The sequence below is a fragment of the Notamacropus eugenii genome, chromosome 1 (assembly GCF_028372415.1).
Source record: "Notamacropus eugenii isolate mMacEug1 chromosome 1, mMacEug1.pri_v2, whole genome shotgun sequence".
NCBI classification, from domain to species: domain Eukaryota; kingdom Metazoa; phylum Chordata; class Mammalia; order Diprotodontia; family Macropodidae; genus Notamacropus; species Notamacropus eugenii.
Window position 1 is genome coordinate 632,088,176 of NC_092872.1, and position 9,173 is coordinate 632,097,348.

A 9,173-nucleotide genomic window follows, 5' to 3' on the forward strand; every position below is an offset into this window, starting at 1 on the left:
TAGCTGTGTGACCTTGGCCAAGTCATTTAACCTCTATTTGCCTTGTCATTGTGTTTGTCCTTCGTTTTCAAAGAGGACCATGACAGCAGCGAAATGATGACATGCCTTAATCCACTAGAGAAGGAAATGGCAAACCATTCCGGTATCCTTGCCAAGAAAACTCCACAGACAGTACTGGTGTGCCATGCATGGTGCATGGGATCATGAAGAGTCCGACACGATTGAATGACTGAACAAGAGCACTGAAAAGATAAGTGACTTACCCAGGGTCTCATCACCAGTATGTGTCAGGGGTGAGACTCGAATCCAAGTCTTCTTATTTCTGAGGCCAGTTCTCTCTCACTCCACCATACTGCCTCTCTTATTAATAGAGGCTCTAATCATCATCATCATCATCATCATCATTGTTGTCATCATCACCATCATCATTGTTGTCATTATCACTGAAGGAAGGGAGGGAAGGAGAAAGGAAAGAAGGCAGGAAGGAAGGGCAGGAAGGCAGAAGGAAGGAAGGAAGGAAGGAAGGAAGGAAGGAAGGAAGGAAGGAAGGAAGGAAGGAAGGAAGGAAGGAAGGAAGGAATGCCTCAAGCACTTAGCTATGTGACCATGAGCAAGTCACTTAATTTTTGTCTGTTTCAGTTCCTTCATTTGCATTGTGCCAGGCTCTGTGCTAAGTACTAGGCATTTAAGAAGAATAAATGCCAGTAGCCACTTTCAGAGAGCTCACAGTCTACTGAGGAAGACATCACACAAACAACTAAGGACAAATAAGCTATGAACAGGATGAAATGAATGAAATAAGTCTCCAATTGATTGGAAATCAGTCAACCCAGTCAGAAAAGACTTCCTGTAGAAGTAGGATTTTAGCTAGGACTTGGAAGAAGCCAGAATGGAAGAATGAGGAGGGAGAGCATTCCAGGCATAGGGAGCAGTCAGAGAAAAAGTTTCCCCCAATCCCACTTCCTAGATCCTTGTACAGTTTCGCCAGGTGGGTGGAGAAAGTAGTGAGCTTCTTCTACAGGTGTTGCTACTTAGAGATGGTGGCACAGCCTTTGGATTCAAATTTATCTTTACAACTTACAACCTGTAGGGCTACCTCAGACTTCCTCTCTCTGGCTCCAAATTTCCTCCTCTAAAATGAGGGGGGTCTGATCAGATGATCTATAAATTCCCATATAGTTCTAAATCCTAGGGTTCTACAGTGAGCTCATCACACACTCGAATTTTCTATTTGCAATATGCTGTCATCACCACTAGGTGGTGATTGTGTCTTTAGTAGATGTTGGGGATGGGTGTCCAGCAGTACAGGGATGGGGTGGAGGGGGTCCCTTTGGCTCTTTTAGGCGAGTGTTTGCAAGAGGAGCTCTGGCACTCATCTTCCCAATTGATTCCTGAAGCACAAGTACTCCAATTGTAAATTTCATCATGGGAATCCCTAGAAGATCATTTCATGAGTTGCAGGACATAGAGCAATGCCAAATACATAACGTAGCAGGCGGCTGGTAAATGCTTAATTGATCTGGGAAATAGAGGCTTTGAAGAAATGAAAAGAGCACAAACTGGGAAAGTTGGCTTACCTAATGGCCTCAGATCCTGCTGAGAGCTGAGAGTGGAAGGACAAAGTGAGGAATCAAAAGCAGAGGCAGAGACTTAACTAGTCATTTCTGCACCTGGGGCAAGGCGGGGTTAGGTTGGGGTGCAGTTTCTCCTGGGTTGCTGCTGAAGAGAGAGACAGTGACTTGCCCAGAGTCTAAGTTAGGAAATAGCAAGGATAGAATTCCAAATTATGCTTGCCAACGTTTTAAAGCCTGACTCATCTTCATTGTGTTATTCTTACTATGGCTCAGAGTATCATTAAATCTCAGAGATGGAAAGGACTTAAAAAGTCATGGAACCTTAGATTCGGAACTATAAGAGACCTTGGAGAAAAATCAAGTCCAACTCCCTCATTTTAGAGATGAAACTGAGGCATGGAGAGCGTAAGTGACTTCATCACAGTCACACAGTCAGTGTCTGTCTCCAAGCCCAGTGTTCTGTCATCTATACCATGCTGACTCTCCTTTTTTCTTTTTTTAAAATTTATTTATTTATTTTCAGTTTTCTACAATCATTTAAATAAGTTTTAAATTTTCTCTCCCTTCCTCCCCAAGATGACGTGCAATCTTATATGGGTTCTGAACATACATTCTTATTAAATACATTTTCACATTAGTCATGTTGCATAGAAGAATTAAAACAAATGGGAGAAACTGAGAAAAAAAGCATAACACAAGAGAAAATAGTCTGCTTCATTCTGCATTCTGATTCCACAGTTCTTTCTCTGGGTGTGGATGGCGTTTTGCATCAAGAGTCCTTTGGGAATGTTTTATGTCCTTGCATTGCTGAGAAGGGCTAAGTCTATCAGAAACAGTTCTCATACCCTGTGGCTGTTACCGTGTATAATGTTCTCCTGGTTCTGCTCATTTCACTTAACATCAGTTCATATATGTCTTTCCAGGTTTTTCTGAAGTCCATCTGTTTGTTATTTCTTCTAACTCAATAGAATTCCATTACATTCATATACCAGAACTTGTTCAGCCATTCCCCAATTGAGGGGCTTTCCCTTGATTTTCAGTTCTTGGCCACCACAAAAAGAGCTGCTATAAATATTTTTGCACTTACCATGATGCCTTTCTAATCCATCTACCTTCTCATCAGAGACAGTCAGGTAATTCTTTGATAGAACACCAAACCTGGAGTCAGAAAAAAATCTGAGTTCAAATTTGGCCTCAGAACCTTACTAGCTGTGTGAAAGTCATTTAACTTCTATTTGTTCCAGTTTCTCCAACAGCAAAATGGGGATAGCAATAGTACCTATCTCCCAGGATTGTTGTGAAGATCAAAAGAGAGCATTTTCTTGTTCTCTCCCTCTGCCAGTTGCATAAAGCTCCTCTGTAACATCCCAGCAAAGCATTTAAACACCTCTAGCAATGGGAAACTCACATCTCTTAATATAAGATCCTTTGCAAATCCAGCTCCTACAATTCTGGAAACTTCAACCAATCCTGGTATGGCTTGGTTTTAGGTCCATCTTAGTCCCTGGTCACTTTCTTCTAGACTCACTCTAGCATGTCAATATTCCTTCTAATATATGGTACCCAGTATTGAACACAGGACTTCAGATGAGGTCTCTTTCTTATGTTAGGTACTGCCTTTCTTAATGCTCTCTGAGATATTAGCTTTTTGCCTACCAAGTCATAACATTATCTCATGCTGAGCTTGTCCTCCCCTGGAACCCTCAGGCCTTTCTCCTTTTAACTACTACCAAGTCTGTGCTAGTAGAATGGATTTTATGACCTTACTAAGCACATGACTTTATAATTAAACCCATTAAATGTCATCTTATTACTTTTCACCCATCCTTCCATTGTGCTGGTTGTTCTATCATCAGCATATTAATTATCCCAGCATTTGGTTATCCATAGTTCTGGAATTCCTTGTCTCTTATAAAAGAGGGATTGAACTAATAGTCTTTCCAAGACTCCTCACGTCAATACGATACTGTAGACCTAAGAGTGGCCTATAATATTAGAAAATTAACATATATGTATATATGTAAAATTTCATCTCATTTGAGCCACACTTCTATGAGGATAGGTGCTACAAATGTTATTATTCTCATTTTATAAAGGAAGAACCTGAGACCTAGAAAACTAAGTGACTTTCTCAAGGATATATAGCTACTGTCAAAAATGGAAATAGAATCCAGGTCTTCCTAATTCTAAATCCAGCATTCTGTCTAATATTAAGCCTCATATAGGCTACTATGCTAAAACTATTTACATCTGCACAATACATTTTCACCTTCATCACATTTATTGGTAAAAGTGTTGATCAGAACAAGACCAAGAACACATTTCTGGGACACGTCACTACAGACTTCCCTCCAGACTGACATCTGACCAGGGATGTGCTGCTAAATGTTTAACAGCCCCCTTCTCTGAAAAAAAAAAATATGCCATAATATACTCTAAAGTTTAATCTAACACTTTCTCTATTACTTTCTTAAGTCTAGAAAATTAACAAAATAAAAAATCAAACCTCAATGTGTAGTGTTTGCTGATTTCCAAAATGTAAATGCTCACATTAAAATTTTAACAATCAGCTCTCCAAGTTAGTTCCAGCACACACCTGCATCTATCCATTAATCACCACTTGGATGATTTAGTGAGTTTTGATACTTACTCCACCTCTCTCCAATTTCTTTCTATCACCTACCCACCCCTGTCATCCATCCCACTCTTCTCCATTCGTGTCATCACCTACCCCACACCTCTCCATCTTATTTATGAGAATATTTACAAAAATTCTTGACCACTTGGTGATACCATCTCAGCCCAAATTTATGGAGTATAATGTCAAAATCAAAGAATCTCATACTTGGCAAAGACCCTAGAAGTCATGAAGTCCAAGAGATGCTTATTTTTACAAGCATAGTAGGCTTATGGACCTGGAAGGGACCTTGGAGGTCATCTCTTCCAACTCCCTTCATTTTACAAATAAGGAACTAAGGCAAACAGAGGTTAATTGGCTTGCCCAAAATCACAGTAGAAAATAAGTCGCTGAATCTGGATTTAAACCCAGGTGCTCTGATTCTAAATGAAATGCTTTTAACTATACTTCCCTGCATCCCCTGTACAATATCCCCAACAGGGGTCATTTCTGGTCTTTCCTTAAAGATCCACCATGTCCCATGACAGCCCATTCCATTTTGGAAGATAGGTCTAATCATTAACTAACATTAATACCTAGCATTACAGATCCTTACAACAACCCTAAGAGATAGGTGCTATTATGATCCCCATTTTATAGTTGGGGAAACTGAGACAGACAGAAGTTAACTTTCTGACTTTCCCAGGATCACACAGCTGGTAAGTATCTGAAGCTGGATTTGAGTTCAGGAACTTTGTGAGTCTAGGCTCGGCTCTCTACCCACTGCAACACTTCACTGCCTTTACAGACTCATGAGAACTTAACAAAGCAAGACCCTAGATATGGGCATAGCTTCCTTAACTGCCAAGCCAACCCTCCCTTTGGCCAAGCTTTCATTCCAGTTGATACACCCATGCTCTCCAGAGATAAGTCAACCTTTGTATCTGAAATGTTCAACAGTAAAGTATCATCCAAAGGTCCTAGAGACCAGGTCACTAAGTGCTAAGGATGGGAGGTTGGTGATTATCCAGCTTTGCACTACACAAACGGACAGGGTCAATTTACCCATGAAATATAGAACTTGTGGCTTTTCAGATGGGCAGCATCTATTTCAGATGTAGCAGAAATCTGCTCTGGTCTGGCTACTTAAACTCAACTCTCTGGGTTCTACCTGCTTGGTTCTTCAGAGTGGTTGGATCTCCCCCACACTTCAGCCCAGCTTGTTGAAACCTATCTTGTTCACCCTTGCTCTAGATTCATGTCACAGATTGGAACCTATTTCCGCTAATTCTCCTGCTATAACCATTATCTTGGACTATATCTCCCAAGTACTTCTTCAAGAGGGAGGTCCTGTTAGCCAACATTTTGTCTACTAATACAACTTTCATTTTCCCCCACGAGGGAAATTTCTGGAAGGTAACCAAGGATGTATTGATAAATGTTTAACAACCAGCACTGGTGGAGGGGACAGGAAATATATACACCAGACATATGTTTAAGTTAGATTTGCAGTTTCACGTACAATCTTGTTTAAAAATTCTACTGTGTTATGGAAAGGCTTGTTTTATTTCATCAATTAAAAATAAAATATATATATTTTTAAAAGAAAGAACAAATAAGTTTAATCTGCATTATTGACATTATCTCCATCACTTTCTTCAATCTAAATATTCAACACAACAATAAACCAAGCCCTGGCTGGTAGCATTTGGTGGTTTCTCGAGTGTAAATGCTTCCACTGAAAACTTAACAATACTCTCAGGAGTTAATTTGAGCTTGCTGCCACATACCCCTGAAATGGCAGCCTGTCTAGTTTGGGGTTTGGGGGGCAAGACAATGGAAAAAGTAACATGAAAAGGGCTAGTCCTAGAAAGGAGAAATACAAAGAAGGATCTCTCAGCTGAAAGAGGTTATGCTCCATTTGAGGAGGTGGAACACAGACAAATAAGGAAATGACGAAATATTACAAGATGATGAAAATTCAGGAGCTAAATTCTGCAACTGATGATAAATGATGGAGAAGTCCCAGTTTCCCTCTGTCCTGGGGGATGTTAATGACCCAAATAGCTAAAGAGGTTTGAACCTAAGGTCAGTCTAATCTCATTCTGTCAGGGATGTTTGTAGAGGGATGCAGAACCAGAGAAAGACACAGAGAGAGACAGAGACAGAGAGAAAGAGAGACAGAGAGACAAAGACAGAGAAAACGTGCAAGACTGCAAATCTCCACTATGGACTGTTTGTTTCGCCTCTTAAGTTTATAATAAATTCAACATGTAACTTTTAAAACTGTCCTTGTCTGTGTTTCCTCCCTAGAACAGGCCTTAAAAGACCATTGAGAGCATTGTATTGGGGGTCCAAAGACCTGAGCTGGCATCCCAGTTCAGTCCTTTACTGTGTGAGTTTGGGCAGGGCACTTAACCTGTTTAGACTTTGGTTTCTGTAAATGAGGGATTGGCTAGATTTCCCTTAAACTCTCATCAAACTCTAATTACATGACTAAATAAGAGTTAGGGTGGTGCAGTGGACACAGTACCGGGCCTAGAGACAGTTCAAATTTAGCCTCACTCAGACTCTTACTAGCTGTGTGAATCTAGGCAAGTCACTATACCCTGTTTGCCTCGGTTTCCTCATCTGTAAAAAAATGAGCTGGAAAAAGAAATGACATATCATTTCAATATCATTGCTAAGAAAACCCCATGGTGGAGGGGAGGGGGAGTCACAATCAGATGACTGAACAATATTTACAGGATTGTAGCACTATGGTCCTAATTTAACCACCAGGGGGAACTCTCGACCAGTTACCTTGACCTTTTTCGTGTTAAGAGCCCAAATTCTGGTTGTTGTGTTTGTCCTTCATTCTCCAAGAGGACCATGACATCAAGATGATGACATGACTTGCAGTTGACTTTGATTTGAGTGAGGGAGGGCTGTGCAAGGTCACCAACCTCACCTTCTCTTCCCAAATTCTGTTAATCTCACACTCTCCTTGGAGGTTGTCAGTTCTACTTAACACAATTGAGGTTTACGGGAAACCATCAAACTCTGCTACGGTTCTCAGAGAATGGCTACTTTTATTCCAAACCCCATTGGTTTAGGACAGGGGTTCATAACCTAGAGTCTGGAACTTCTAAAAATGCGTGTGTATTTATTTATACAGATATAGATACATATATAAATACACATGCATACATACACACATATGTATGTTTATATTATATATTATATAATATATTATAATAAATATATATTTAATAATATAATATATTATAATATAATAAATATATAATATAAACATGCATATGTGTGTATGTATGTAGCTGTATGTATATATAATATGTATATATAAATGGATAGAGATGGAGATACATATATCTATAGATAACTATATTCCAACATAATTGATTTCTTTATTTTATTTTACTTGAAAACATTATTCTGAAAAGGGGTCTGCAGGCTTCAGTAGATGCCTAAAGGGATCCAGGGCACAAAAAAAGCTGAAGAACCCCACCGTCTAGGGGCTATAGTCAGAGCAAATTTATTCAGTTACAGTCTGGACTTCAAGTCCTATTCAACAGGAAAGTGCAAACTTTCTCTATGGTTGGCCATATTTCAATGAATACTAATCATATGAGTACACCATAAGTATGGTTTACTTACAGTCTTTACTCAGGACATAATCAAAAATAAAATACAAATATATTAAATATATGATTATATGATAAATATACAGTACAAATACATTAAAATAACTACCACATACTTCCAGCTTCTCCCAGATTACAGCCACATACACACAGGCATTCTCCAAATCTAGGAGTTCCCAGAGATAGTTTCAGGTGACTAGACTCAGTCATTCATGCTGAGAGCTGGGAGCATTCCAGATGTTGGATTTAGCAAACATCTCTTTGTTTTCTCATTCATGGGCCCAGGGACTTCGCTACTTAAAGCTTCCTAGATGACCAAGTCAAGTCACCAAAGCGACTTCCAATGCCATGGCTGTTCTGTTTGCATATTTGTTGCTAGAAGCAACCTCTGAACCTACTATCCAACCGCTACTAGACACGGTTCTTCATCAGATAAGCTGTACAGGATACTGATCATGCCATGTGACTTAGTCATCCTTAGGAGAGCAATGCAACAGGGTCGATTGATGTTTCAAGGCCAAGGGAAAATCAGGTGCAAGGAGAACTCCTCTGTACTTTCTTTCCTCTCGACCTTGAAACACTAATCTGGCCATCCATGCCACCCATACTTCATGTCATTTTGACCCCTGATTCCTCCGATTTTTAGCTGTCTTTGGTCTCAGTTTTGTAAGTTGTCATGACCGGAGGCCCAGGGTTCATAGCTCATTAGGGGGAGTATCGATATATGCAGAGGTGTGCTGGAGCCAGCTCAAACTGGCTCTTAAGAGCTGATGGTTAAATTTTCAGTGTGAGTTCATGCACCTTGAAAATTGGAAAATGTTATAAATCAGAGCTTGATTTATTATTTAATTTATTATCTTGACTTAAGAAAGAAAAAAATGTGAAGAACACAGATTAAGCTTAAGTGTTATGCATTTTTTTCTAGAGAGCTGGTTGTTAAATATTTACCTATACACCCCTGGGATATAAACTCTTGTGATAATATAGTCTTATTCCTACACTTTCATTTTGCAGATAAAAAAACTAAGACCCATAGGGTGACTGAAGTCACAGTATCAGTTGATAGTGCTGGACACTGGTCTTTATCCACAAAGCACAAAGTTCAGGGCTCTCAGCCTTCTTCTCCATCCAGATGACTAGGGTTTTTACTTTTCACCTACTTTGGGAGCCTACCAGGTCTTGAAAGCCTCCCAAACAAGTCATAATAATGAAGTCATCTGGAGGGCAATCCCTGCCCCAGGGCCTACAGGGGTTGTGTTGTTCACATTTTCTGGAAGGGTACAATCTAAGCTGTTGAGAAATTGAGGGTGAGAGAAGTTGCTGCTGAGGATTTCCCCT